Source organism: Eleutherodactylus coqui, chromosome 4 (genome assembly GCF_035609145.1).
Source record: "Eleutherodactylus coqui strain aEleCoq1 chromosome 4, aEleCoq1.hap1, whole genome shotgun sequence".
Taxonomy (NCBI): domain Eukaryota; kingdom Metazoa; phylum Chordata; class Amphibia; order Anura; family Eleutherodactylidae; genus Eleutherodactylus; species Eleutherodactylus coqui.
The window spans coordinates 239,244,111-239,256,267 of NC_089840.1; positions in this window are offsets into that span (position 1 = coordinate 239,244,111).

The following is a 12,157-nucleotide window of genomic DNA, read 5'->3' on the forward strand; positions in this document are numbered from 1 at the left end:
GTTACATATAGTAATCAGTTGATGGAAACAATAGGGGTGAGGGTCCTGCTCCAACGAGCTTACATACTACAAGTAATGGGGTGATACAGAAGGTAAAGGGGCTGGAGATGTGCACGGTATGGCGAGGTGGAGAGTGAGCGATGCTATACACATAGACAATGGTCAGACATTTAGCCGTGTGACGGCAGAAACGGTGTGACTGCAGGAGCGGTTTATGATGGCTAGCAGGGATTGCAGTCAGTAGGTCAGGGAGCATGTTATCAGGCGGAGTACAGAGAGGTTTGTTTAGGGAATGCGGTATGCCTCCCTGAAGAGGTGCGTTTTTAGAGCACGCCTGAAGTTCTGCGAGTCCTGGATTGCTCGGGTAGCCTTTGGTAGTGCGTTCCAGAGGACCGGTGCTGCTCTGGAGAAGTCTTGGAGGCGGGAATGAGAAGTTCGAATTAAAGGGGCGCTCAGTCTGGTTTCATTAGCAGAGCGGAGAGCCCGGGCTGGTTGATGGATTGAGATGAGGGAGGCGATATAGGGGGGCGCTGCACTGTGGAGGGCTTTGTGGATGAAGGTAGCGAGTTTGAATTGAATTCTGTATTTAACGGGCAGCCAGTGCAGTGACCGGCACAGGACAGAGGCGTCCGAGTAGCGGCTGGACAGGAAGATGAGCCTGGCTGCCGCATTCAGGATGGACTGGAGAGGGTAGAGTCTGGTGCAGGGGAGGCCGATCAGCAACGAGTTGCAATAATCGAGCCGGGAGTGGATGAGGGCGACAATAAGCGTTTTTAACGTCTCCACAGTGAGAAAAGAGCGGATTCTTGCGATGTTCTTGAGGTGCAGCTGACATGTTCGGGCAAGAGATTGGATGTAGGGGGCAAAAGAGAGATCAGAGTCAAATATGACCCCAAGGCAGCGGGCGTGTTGTCTAGGAGTTATGGTGGCGCCACACACTGAGATGGAGATGTCAGGATGAGGTCGGTTAGTGGAGGGTGGAAATACCAGTAAGTCAGTTTTAGAGAGGTTTAGTTTTAGGTAGAGAGAGCACATGGTGTTAGAGACAGCGGACAGACAGTTAGTGATGTTTTGGAGGAAGGGTGCAGAGATGTCACGGGCAGAGGTGTATAGCTGGGTGTCATCAGCGTACAGGTGGTATTTGAGGCCAAAACTCCTGATGGTTTGTCCAATAGGGGCTGTGTAGATAGAGAAGAGAAGGGGGCCAAGGACCGAGCCCTGGGGGACCCCAACAGCAAGGGGAAGAGGAGGGGAGGTAGAGCCAGCAAAGGAGACACTGAAAGAGCGGTCAGATAGGTAAGAGGAGAACCAGGAGAGGGCAGTGTCCTTTAGGCCAATGGAGCGTAGCATACTGAGGAGGAGTTTGTGGTCAACAGTGTCAAACGCTGCAGAAAGGTCGAGGAGGATCAGTAGGGAGTAATCGCCCCTCGATTTGGCTGTCAGTAGGTCATTGGATACCCTAGTAAGGGCAGTTTCTGTCGAGTGTTGAGGTCGGAAGCCAGACTGTAGGGGGTCTAGGAGAGAGTTCTCTGATAAATAGCTTACAAGGCGGGAGTAAACTAGGCGTTCTAGTAGTTTGGAGATGAAGGGGAGGTTTGAAATGGGTCTGTAGTTGGCAGCATCAGTTGCGTCCAGAGTCGGTTTCTTTAGCAGTGGGGATATGATGGCGTGTTTGAAAGAAGAGGGAAAGATGCCAGAGGTCAGAGAGAGGTTGAATATAGTGGTGAGATGGGAGATGACCACTGGGGAGAAGGAACGGAGGAGGTGTGAGGGGAGAGGGTCGCTAGCGCAGGTGGTGGGGCGAGCAGAGAAGAGCAATTTGGAGACTTCTTCCTCTGTCGCTGGTCTGAGTACAGACAGTGAGCAGGAGCTAGATGCAGTGCTGACAGGACTAGGGTCAGGGCTAGTCTGGGATTGGGAAGTTATTTCCTGACGGATGTCGTCTATTTTCTTTTTGAAGTAAGCAGCCAACTCTTCAGCACTGAGATCCGTCACTGGGGGCTGCGGTTTTGGGCTGAGAAGGGAGTGAAAAGTATCAAAGAGCCGTTTAGGGTTGTGCGATAATGAGGAGACTAGAGAGGTGAAGTAGACTTGTTTGGCATGGTGGAGGGCGAGGTTGTAGGTTCTGAGCATGAATTTGTAGTGGAGGAAGTCTGGTGCCGTTTGCGATTTCCTCCACAGCCGTTCAGCACTTCTAGAGCACCGCCGGATGAAGCGTGTATGAGGTGTGAGCCAGGGTTGCCGTGTTCTATATCGAATGGCTCGGGTTCTGGGGGGCGCTGCTTCATCCAGGGCATGTTTGAGAGCGGTGTTGTAGTGAGCGGCAGCCAGGTTGGGGCAGGAGAGGAGAGAGATGGGGGACAGAGAGGACTGTAGGGATTCAGCAAAGTCCTGGGTGTGAATGGCCTTAAGGTCCCTGTAGGTACTGTAGGTAGGTGGGTCTGGAGAGATGGTAGGGAGCGTGACAGAGAAAGAGAGGAAGTTATGATCCGAGAGTGGGAGAGGGGAGTTAGTGAAGTTGGAAACAGAGCAGAGACGGAAGAAGACTAGATCAAGAGTGTTGCCATCCCTGTGAGTGGGAGAGGCTGTGAGTTGAGAGAGACCAAGGGAGGAGGTGAGCGAAAGAAGCTTAGAGGCAGAAGGGGACATAGGGTCATTAGTGGGGATGTTAAAATCACCTAAGATGAGGGTTGGAATTTCACAGGATAGGAAGTGGGGGAGCCAGGCAGCAAAGTGGTCCAAAAACAGGCGAGGAGCACCTGGGGGGCGATAGATAACTGCTACTCGCATGGACAGCGGGAGGAAAAGCCGTAGCATATGTACCTCAAATGATGGAAAAGTGAGTGAGGGTACAGGGGGGATGACCTGGTAGGTGCATTTCGGGGAAAGAAGAGCACCTACTCCTCCGCCACGCCTGTCATCTGGTCTCGGGGTATGGGAGAACTGCAGGCCATTGTAAGACAATGCAGCAGGGGAGGCCGTGTCAGACTACGTTTCTGTTAGAGCTAGCAGGTTTAAAGATTTAGCAGTAAAAAAGTCATGGTTGGTGGGCAGTTTATTACATGCTGACTGGCAGTTCCAGAGGGCACATTTAAAGGAGTCAGGGGAGGCTATGCATGGGCTATCAGTTGGGCTTGGGGATTTTATTAGTGAGCCCGGTAGGGGGTAATAGCTAGGAGCAGTGGAGGGTGGGCCAGGATTGGGAGAGATATCCCCAGCAGCTAGTAGCAGCAGGATAGAGAGGGTTAGCAGATGGCTAGGAGATTTATGAGGGCGGCTGTTATTTTTGTTAGTGGCACTAGGGGGTTTGAGGCTAAGCAAGAAGGTAAAGAGTGCACTTGTTTGCAGCGCGCAAATGATCATACCCTGTTGGCATAAACAGTAGGGTATTCAATTCAAACTCATCACTCTCACCCACAAAGCTCTCCATGGCGCTGCGCCACCGTACGTCGCTTCCCTGCTGTCCATACATCACCCATATCGCACGCTCTGATCTGCTAACACACTCAGACTAAACATCCATCTAATATGAACCTCGCACGCTTGCCTCCAGGACTTCTCTAGAGCAGCCCCGATCCTCTGGAACAGTCGGACAATCGCAGGAGCACGGAGCTTCATACGCGCCTCTAAGACGCATACCTAACTTCCTGATCTAGTAATATGCCCCCTTCCTATGGCTTTCCACTTTTGCCTATCATGTACACTTCCTGCCCCACACCTCCTGTATTCCCCCACTATGTGTTCTAAAAACTGTAAATCACATGTTATTGTTGCATTGCTGTGTTCCCCCTTGCTCCACCTCCTGCCCCTGTACCTTCTGTTATCACCCACCCCCTTTGTTCCAAATAACTGAATACCACATGGAACTCTGTAATTTCTGTAATTTTTGTATTGTTCATATTCTCCATGTGCCTCAAAAGCGCTGCGGAATAAGTTGGCGCTATACAAATAAAGATTATTATGGTAAAATATGCTGATATGCGCTTAAAAACACCTAGACCAAAGCGCAAAAAATTGCGCTAAGGTGCATGCAATTGCACATACGCCCGTGTAAAGCCGGCCTTATTGAGTGTTCAAGGGTATGTGCACATGAGGCAGATACGCTGCAAATGTTCCACAATGGAAATTTACAGCAGGTCTGCTGAGAATCAGCGGTGGTGAAAACCACACAAAACAGTGCATTTTTTGCTGTGGTTTTCGGTGCCCATGGGAAGCTGCCCTTAGGGCTTCGACAGACGAGCGTCTTACGCAATATGCTCGCTCCTGCACAGTTTTTTGCACAGCGAACTTGTGTCTGTGCAAATACTTAGCGCACTTGCGCAGACACCGCTCTTTAGTATGGACAGGGGAATCACCCTGCCCTGATTATAAATGGCTGATTAGCCTAATGCAATGCCAGTGATCGCCAGTGGGCATACCCGTGCGGACAGATGCGTATGTTTGTGCACCTGCCATAGACCTCTCTGGGACTTTTTGGAACACGCACAAAATAGAGGATAAAATGAACCCATTGAAATCAATGGGTTCTATTCTCCATGTTATACACGTGGGATTCTCCTTCGCGCAAAAACAAGCAGAAAACACGCTCGTCTGTTTAAGCCCTTAGGCCTCCCTCACACAGCCGCTTTTTACCGCGATGAGCGTGGCGTTTTCAGCGTGGTTGTGCATACGCCCGTGTGAAGATCTTATTCAAACAAGAGTATCCAAACTCAGTGCATGAAAACCTGACCGATTTTAATGCGCATGTTGTCCGTGTCACATCTATATGCATTGTGTGCTTCTGTTTTTTTTCTCATGCGCAAAAAAAAAATCTGGAATTGCTTACTTTAGTTTTTTTTTTAATAGAACATTGCCTGTGAAAATGTCACATGTATGACTAGCCGCATTGGCTGTAATGGGCCCAGTGCTGTCAGCTAGGCCGGCTCCATAAGCCGTAAGCATATTTATGCCAGCATTTACGCTGTGAATTTGGGCAAGGGGTCTTGCTGCTTTGCGCGCGTTTGTGCGTATTTTACCATATTTTTTGCACTTGCGTGCATCTATTAAGTTTAATCAGTTTAATATGTACTATTTTGGGCAACTGATGGTCTGAAAATATGCCCCTGTGAAAACGCCCTTGGGGCTTATTTACAAAGGCGTGCGCGTATTTCGGTCTGTCAATATGCAGCATTTTTAGGCCTCATGTTCACGGGAAAAATCAGGTCTGCGCAGATTTCTCCTGCAGATTTCCGCAGCGGATGCACTTGAGGCTGCACTAAGGTTGGATTCAGACGATCGTATATCGGCTCGGTTTTCACGCCGAGCCGATATACGGTGTCCTCATCTGCAGGGGGGAAAGGATGGAAGAGCCAGGAGCAGGAACTGAGCTCCGGCCCCCTCTCTGCCTCCTTTCCACCCCTCTGCACTATTTGCAATAAAAGAAGTCGAATTAGCCCCGCCCCCGTCCCGCCTCTCCCCATTGCAAATAGTGCAGGGGGGCGGAGAGGAGGCAGAGAGGGGGTGGGAGCTCAGAGCACTGCTCCTGGCTCTTCCAAGCTGCCCCCCTGCAGATGAGGACACCTTACATCGGCTTGGCGTGAAAACCGAGCCGATATACGTTCGTCTGAATCCAGTCTTAAATTGTCTTTTTTTTTTGCATGCGGGAGATCCATGGAGATGGAGGACAATTGAGCCCACGCAAGTAATCCACGGTAAAAAGGAGCATGCTGCGTTTTTTTTCCCACGTGTGAAATCTGCAAATCACTTAAAATACCATCCGCGGCTATTTAATTAACCACAGATGGTCAATGCTTTCCTATGGAATGTGGCTATGGGGATTTTACTAGCGGGAGAACCGTGCAGGTTAATAAATATAATTTCCCCATTGACATGAGGCCTTAGGAGTGCAAAAAATGAGGCCTTAGGAGTGCAGTGAATACACATGTTGCGATAGTCCATTCATCTCTATGACTGATTTTGGTGCGTAGTACGCGTGTTTTTTGACGCAACTGAAAATCACATGAAAAATACACTTGTCTGAATATCCGAATTGAAATCAAAGGCGACTCAACACAGCAAGATACACATGTAATTCTCTGCGCAATTATGCCAGTGTGATTGAGCCCTAAGAAAAATCCCAAAAGATTTTTAAAGTGGTTTTCAATAGCATTATGTGAATATTTGCACACCGTTACAAGTCCTAATTTTTCATTTCTTGCGTACCTGAATTTTTATATAACTTTTAGAATAAGCTGCTGACTAGAGATGAGCGAGTATACTCGCTAAGGCACATTATTCAAGCAAGTAGTGCCTTAGCCGAGTATCTCCCCGCTTGTCTCTAAAGATTCGGGGGCCGGCGGTGACAGGTGACTTGCGGCGGGGAGCGGGGGGGGGGGGGGGGAGAGAAGGAGAGAGAGATCTCCCCGCTCTCCCCCACCGCACCCGCCCCCCGCTGGCCCCCGAATCTTTAGAGACGAGCGGGGAGATACTCGGCTAAGGCACTACTCGCTCGAGTAATGTGCCTTAGCGAGTATACTCGCTCATCTCTACTGCTGACCATTCTATGACTTGTATCCAGCATTTATCACCATTTCCCCCTCTGCGGAATCCAACTTTAATTTTGTGGTGGGAGGAGTTTCCTGTTATGTCTTATATCAGTATACATTGCACATGGAGAAAACAGCAGATTTTCCTCCTGTAAGGACTTTTACCCACTAGCGTTTTTTTTTTTTAACGCTGTGATAACACTGCATTTTTTTCAATGGGACTTTCTAATGTTAAAATAGCATCGCACAAAAATCGCAAGTTTGTGCCTTTGCGATTTTTGTGCGATTTTGCCATTAGAAAGTCCCATTGAAAAAAACACAGCGATATCGCTGCGTTAAAAAAAACACATGCGGGTAGAAGCCCTGACACACATCATGTAGGATATTACACAGCAGTACTGAGCAGTGGAGATGTGATTCCAGTGGCTGTAACACAGTAAAAAACTTATCCTTAGATACTGTAGCATCTGTGTGAGTCTCTGCCTCCTTTCTTCTATGAGCAACATGAATCAGTATCCTCCTTCACTTCAAGTTCAACATCTTTTTATCTGTTACTAGAGACAGGCATCATTTGACAGCAAGCGGTGGATAGAAAATTACAAGGAAGAGGGTCCCTTACTTTAGAGGGGGTTTTCAGCAAAAAAAAAACACAATTTTAGGTAAATTAAGTTCTTTGCAGTTTTCCTAGTAATCACATTGGCTAAAACATAAGTACAAGTTTGTTGAAAAATTACTGACTGTTTAAGACCTGGGCTCCACAGTGATATTACTTATTGCTATTATTCTACTCAGGTCGCAGGGCTTTATAGGCATTGGTAACCTACTACAGGTACAGGGTTCATGGGGACCTCTGGGAAAAAATGGGGTCACATGGTGTAGTGGTCCAGAGTTGGGGTCTTTAGAGTAGGTGTACGTCAGCTTTGTGTAAACTGTGTGAACTTGTGTTGATCTATGTTTTATGTAAGTGCTAACAAGCTTTGTTGTGGCAAAGTCTTGTTTGTTGTGTGTGGCATTGTGAAAGTTTCGAAGGAGTTAGGAGGCGGAGTCTAAAGAGAAAAAAATTGTACAGAGTTGTAGTCGGTGGAGGAGGATGTGTCAGCGGGAGGCTGAAGCTCACTTTAGCTTCTAACCGAGCAGAGCCGTGGGCCTATCTCATTTGCCGTGGGATATTTCCCCTCCGGGGACTGAAGCTCAGAGTAACGGTTCCTGCTATGACAAGTCGGGAGGAGTAACTAGCAAGCAAAAAAGGCAAGAATTGTATGTTAACCCGCCGTGTCAGGAATGTATCCCCAGGGATCATATTACAGATAATTCAAACTGAGGACACCTAGATTACAGGAAGGAAAGAGTCTCCTAGAAGAACGCATGAGTAACAGAGTTGAATCAGAAGGAAGCCTACCAGAAGTGTTGTATCCGAGACTGTCATCTTGCTTTATACTTGAAAAATAAAAAATGGACTATGTGAGTAAAGAAAACCGTGTACCTCCAGTTTGAAAACTCTCTCTTTGTCTGTGTACTCTTTTATTTAACAATGAGTAACCGTTTTGCTGGAAAAGAGGTACTGGCGTCACGAGACAATGCTGTTAAGACTAATTACCATTGTTTACATCTGTCTGTTCATTTTGCATTGTGCGTGGCCGAATCGGGCAACTTTATGCCATTGTTGGGGAGAGATCACAGAGCTACTTGTGACAACCATTTTGAGAGCCCCGTGGTCTCACGCGCAATTACCGGCCTCTGCCCAGACGCCGCAATGGCTTACCTAGGCCCTGGCCCTATTGCTTGGCATCCAAAGGAGGGTTCCACTCCATTAATGCTTGCAATCTGGAACTTTATTAGGAACAAAAGTGGTCGCAGCATCTTGTTCACCCAGAAGCTCAAACAATCTGTGGAAAGAGTTTGTGGGCTTCAGGTAGGTTGAGCTCCCTCTGGGGTACTCCGCGGGAGATTCCAGATCACAGAGTACAACAGGTAGGCAGCAGTGCTCTCTCTAAACCTGATGAAGCTTTTTACTGAGCATACAATAACTAGCTAAAACCCATGCGTTTCCTCCAGCAGTTCTCTACAACCCTAGAAGCAGAAGTCTTTTTATACAAAGGGGAGCCATACTTAGCAACCTTCTTCCCCGCCGTATCGGTCAACGGAACTTCAGACCAATCACCATGCTCCAGTTCTTGGGGGCACGTCTACATATTCAAATGTTCTCCGTGAACCAGATCTTTGAGATTACAGTTATATGTACAGGTATTACAATTACCATAAAACTGACGGATGTAGCAATCGTTAACATGACTGGGCATTGTGATCACTCGATTTATAGCATTGTACTACACTGTAGTAGAGTTATCATTACGTGTTAAATGTCAAGTTACCATTTGGTACATCTGTATATATTATACTTCATGCAGATTTCATAGTGTGTCACATTTCATTCCCATCACTGAAATATGTCCCAACATCTTGTGACTTTCTACGGACAGATGCGTCCAAGGGAGAAGAAATGTGTCTGTGTGTCTAATGGGCGCTATCAGGGTAAGAAGGATGATTTGTAATTTTGAAGCAGGTGAAGATACTCTAGGATCCTAATTTATCACGTATACAGGGACGCCAGGTCACCTTTAAAGATTGGGAGCAATCTGTCAGAAAACGGAAGGTTAATAATATTCACAATACAAGTGACCAACCATTAACCATTTGTTGTCTGGAAGGTTGTCCAATAATGTGCATGCTATCAGATACTGGGAACAATAAATTGCTCAGGGAATTAAAAGCCCCAAAGTGACATTTTGTTGTCTCGTGAAATTCATGAACGCTCTTTTATAGTGTGCCCCTTGTAATATTATTACTTGTGATGCTTAGATGCCCCCTTTGGCTACATCTGCTATGGGAACCGGCTTGTGGGATGTCAAGGAAACATGTTTTTATTGATTACAGGCTTTAGCATATGGTGTTTTCGTAAATAGCAATAAGAATGCTTGTTTAGAAATCGCTTTTGCTGGCGGTACTTTTTAGTAGTTGTACTCAGAAGAAGGGCTCAGGCCGGCTTCACTTGAGCGCAGTAGTATTAGCGCGTGCATGAACACTGCGTTTTTGCGGAATGAACGTTGTTTTTTTTTGCTGGTGCATCCATGTATTTTATTGTACTTTTCGTGCGTGCAAGTGTTGCGTAATTGCACGCGCAAAAAAATATGCACCCATGCTCCCAGCCATTGACATGGCTAATTAGTCTAATGAGTTGCAGATGTGTTCTCCTTCCTGCACAATTACACAGTGCTTCATGCATCTCTTAGTGTATTGCACATGCATTTGCGCATCCCTATTGACGACTGTGTGGATTTTTATGTACAAATCCGCAGGAAAATATGCACATGTAAGCAAACGTATTGAAATCAATGGGTTCTATTCACTGCATATTGTGCATGCAAATTTTGAGTGCGCAAATATGCCTGTGAGAAGCCAGCCTAAGTGTATTCTATAATAGAGAAAGACCATGTGACTGCTATGAGGCCCTTAACCCTTTCCAATCCAGCGTCAGCCCCCGTCCGACATTAATATTTCCCTGCATACATCCAATGTCAGACGAGATCAGACACATATTTCTAACAGTATGCAGGACAGAGCTCCAATGTCAGAGGCTGTTCTATATATGTATATTGTAACACACATATGCAGAACAGTCTCCGCTATAGAAGTGCTGTCTGTATATTGTAGCATACATATACAGAACACTGGAGCTATCCAGGGCCGACACTGGATTGGAAATTGTTAATTTAAAAAAAATTGCTAATAAAATCGTCAACACAGCTCATTTTTATATGTTTCTGTTGAGTGATTTCAAGGAATCAACAATGCGCTTTCCCACCCAAAATAATAATAAGCTGGGGAGTGCGCGGGTGGCAGGGAAATTGGATTGAAAAAGGTTAAAGAAAGTGGACGCGGCCCTGTATGGCCTTATTCCCTTTGTTACAGGTTGGTAAGAACCTGTGCAGGATTTCCTTCCAACAGCAGATAACCATAGGGATGATTTGGGTGACCACCCTGAGTCTGGGCCTCCTTGGGGGCGTATGGCCACCCAAACCAACCCCATCTTAAAAGACTGCTGAAAAGTCAGATTCACAGGTTAATCTCTGAAAATGTCAAGATCTGGTCATTGTATACATCCAGAGTTAAGTACAGGAGCACATATCTGTACACATTGCTTTATCTTCCTGCTTTTCTCCCTGGCTTTTACTATAAAGATCCTCTTCTCTTTCTCTCTCTCTCTCTTTATCCCTTCTTTTATCTTTCCGACTGTGCAATTATCATTTGTTTCTTCTCCTTTACTCAGCCTTTCTCTCTTGCTGTCTTTCTATACTTTCAACATTAATACGCTTTTGTACTCACATTTTCATTTTCTCCTTCCCACTACACTGGTTTTCCCTTCATGTTGCTTATTCTCCTTGCTCAAACTCTCTTTTCTCCTAGACTGTCTTAAGCTCCATCCATTCTCCCTTTTTACTGCCTCCTCTCACCCAATCCATGTGGAGGGCTGATCCTCCAATCACAGGCTCTCTTTCTTCCTGCTACCTGACTAACCAATTCTCAGGCGAATGTTAGGTAATGGAAACCCAATGAGAATAGGGGAGCTGTCAATCAACAGAACACTGGTGAAGTAGAATATAAATTGAAAACACAACCTTTAACACAATGCAATAAAACACATTTAATCATGAAGTGATCACACGAGTGCTGCAGTGACCCAAATCCAGGTCACTACACAGTGCAGGCTCTTTACCTCCTGGGGGCGCACTGCTTTCCTCTCCAGGAGCATGGGAAATTAGTCAAAGATCATGGAAGGGTGCAAAGCCATAGCAATCAGAGTGCAATAAACCGTTGGATACGCTCATGGATTGGCACTTACATGATCTCTAGCCCATTTTTTTTTGATAAACCCCTCTAAAACAGTCACCACATCAAGATCTTGGAATTTCCTCACTAGTTTCATGCAGATCCATATTTACCCTGCATAGAATTGGCAACCATGTGAGGCATTAATGGGCCAGATCTTTGCACGCTGTGCATTTGGAAGCCCGGACACAGAGCTCCGTCCATGGAAAAATAAAAAAAGCTATAGGAGTTTGAATGCAGCAATTTAGAAAAACAAATAATTTCTTTTTAAAAAGGGTTATTATTGCGGAAAAGTGTAAAAAAATCCTTTAAAAAAAGTAAGAAATTTGGTATAATTATAATCGTACCAACCTGCAGAAAAAATGTATTGTCATTTATGCTGCATGATTAACACTATAAAAAAAACAAAAAAACACAATGGCAGAATTGATGGGTTTTCTTTCCCTGCGATCATAAAAAATTAGTAAAAAAGTTTTACAATATAGTCTATGCACCCAATGATGGCACCAATAAAACCTACAGATCGTCACGCAAAAAACAAGCCCTCGTACAGCCATGTCGACAGAAAAATTAAAAAAAGTTATGGCTTTTGAAAAGGGGAAATGAAAATCCCCTGAAAAATGCTGTGTCCTCACAATAGGCCATTTCCTTAAGGGGTAAATATGTTTTGACCTTTCTAAAAAAACAATAAAAACTTTAACTCAAAGGCCAGTTTTTCCTAGAGACAAAAGGTACAGCAATGGGGA